This window comes from Etheostoma cragini, chromosome 7, assembly GCF_013103735.1.
Source record: "Etheostoma cragini isolate CJK2018 chromosome 7, CSU_Ecrag_1.0, whole genome shotgun sequence".
NCBI classification, from domain to species: Eukaryota; Metazoa; Chordata; class Actinopteri; order Perciformes; family Percidae; genus Etheostoma; species Etheostoma cragini.
In genome coordinates, this window is record NC_048413.1 from 1056341 (window position 1) to 1058324 (window position 1984).

General features: G+C 42.1%; 2 protein-coding genes across 4 annotated transcripts in view; both read left to right on the forward strand.

Annotated features, from left to right (window-relative positions):
• LOC117948113 (isocitrate dehydrogenase [NAD] subunit gamma, mitochondrial-like) overlaps positions 1-1984 on the forward strand; it is a 19428-nt gene that overhangs the window by 11368 nt on the left and 6076 nt on the right. The window lies entirely within an intron of this gene.
• LOC117948112 (vasopressin V2 receptor-like) overlaps positions 1034-1984 on the forward strand; it is an 8683-nt gene continuing 7732 nt past the window's right edge. For both annotated transcript variants that reach the window (XM_034877589.1, XM_034877590.1), the window contains exon 1: positions 1034-1147. The gene's annotated coding sequence lies outside the window, so the exon portion shown is untranslated. The remainder of the gene's footprint in view (positions 1148-1984) is intronic.

Here is a 1984-nt window from a genome sequence, read left to right on the forward strand (position 1 = left end):
ACAGATGTGAAGCAGTTCTCAGAAATAATGGTTATGCAACTAAATATTAGTGCAGTGACTCAAAGTAAAGAAAAACCTTGAGACATTTGAACAGCCTAATATTCCTTTTTCTTCACTTCTTCTCTTTACAACTGTATGTGTATGTGATTTCTTTCATGGGATGGCAATAACAAAAACGTTTCCAAGACCTTTTGTCATTTCATCTTTTTCATTAAATCGTGAAATATTTGCAGTTAGGGCCTACTGATTACTACTAAAGACCTCAGAAATCAGTTTCATAAAATCAAAACAGGAAAAGGAACACAGCTTGAGCAGCCTCATGTGTGAGTGTGTGTGTGTGTGTGTGTGTGTGTGTTCATGTTTCTGTGTGTATGTTTAAGGTCTCTCTGCGGGCCACTCGATAATTAGAGGCTGCTCCTGATGAGAGGGCAATTGAGGGGAGGCAAACAGATTAGAGCAGAAAGAGAGGTGGAATGCAGGAGACAGAAAAAGAGAGTGAGACAGAGGAAAAACAGGGGGCAGGGGGGAGAGAGAGAAAAGGACAACTCTCCTCCTGTTGCTGCCTTCTCATTTCTCTCCCAAAACATCCCGTCTGTCCCAACATCTTACGCTGTCTCTGCTCCCTCTCCGCCGCCCGCGGATGCCAAATCACACGTACACATATCAGTTTAATGTGTGCGTATGAGAGGTCTTTGATCATTCTGGGACACTAATAACAGAAATCTAATTTGATCTGCTAGGGCACGGCCTTCGTGTGTCTCCTGTCCTGCAATTAATGGGGATCAAAGTCGGGACAGCAACATGGTTCATATCTAAACAATCAGCGAGAAATGACATTGATTTACCGCTGCAGCCCGGACATCACATCCTTTGATCAAAACCACCTGATTGCTCTCCGCTCGAGTACCCCCGCTTTATTTTACCCCTGCTTTTCATAAAGCCAAGAAAAAGAGAGGGATGGGCTCAACGAGGAGGGGGGATGAGGAGGAAGACGGGAGGAGAAGGGGAGACAGGAGTCCGCAGCGTGAGTTGGCTGAGTAATAAGCTAGAGGGGAACCCAGCATGGATGCAGCTAGTTTGTGCAACAGCAGATCAGGTTGTCCTGGATCCTACAGATGCTTCACGGGACGTTGAGGGCGAGGACGAGGTGAGTGAGACGTCTGCGCTCGCTTGTGCTTCCTCCTATCTCTGTTTTTCTGCGTGAAATGGGAAATTTTACTCTTCTAATGAGGCTGTGGAGGTTTACAGGTGGAGGGTTACTTTTGTGTTCAGAGTGTTTTAGTTGCCGAGAGACAATTTCTGACTGGATTAATGTAGACAAGAACAAAACAAAAAATACATGGAGAGGATTGATTTGAGCCTTTTCTGTTTTTGTGAAAAGATAAATTGCATTGTGTAGTAAATATTCACCAGCAGGTGTCCCGTCTTCTAACTGGATTAACAGAGCCAAAAGATGTCACCAAAGCAGAGAGTCAAGGGAAACCAGCATCAGTTAAAGTTGATCATCTATTTCGCAGCTGCAGAGTGTTTATAACGTGTATCCTAAAGTGTATCTATAAAGTAATACTTTTACCACATTCACACTGAAATACATACTTTATCAAGGTGCCATGAAAAAAGGCAATATATGGAAAATAAAACAGATGATTTCACCTTTACAGGTTTGTCATTTTGTAAATAATAGGACAATGACTTGTTTTGACAAAAGAGGGTTTACAGGTGTGTAAGAGGAGTGGTAGACCTACAATCCAATGAGCTTTTTCCAAAAAAAGGTTAAAAAAGTTAGCACATCTAACATTTAAAGACCAAGAGGATGAAATACTCTGATTTCTCCTCTTATTTCTTTTCAGTGGCCAGAGCTGACAGAAGGTAGAAGAAGAAGTATAAACAGTTTTGTGTGGCAGGGGCTAATACTGTATCTGAAGTCTCTTTTATATAGACCTTAGTGGTCCCTAATACTGTATCTGAAGTCTCTTTTATATAG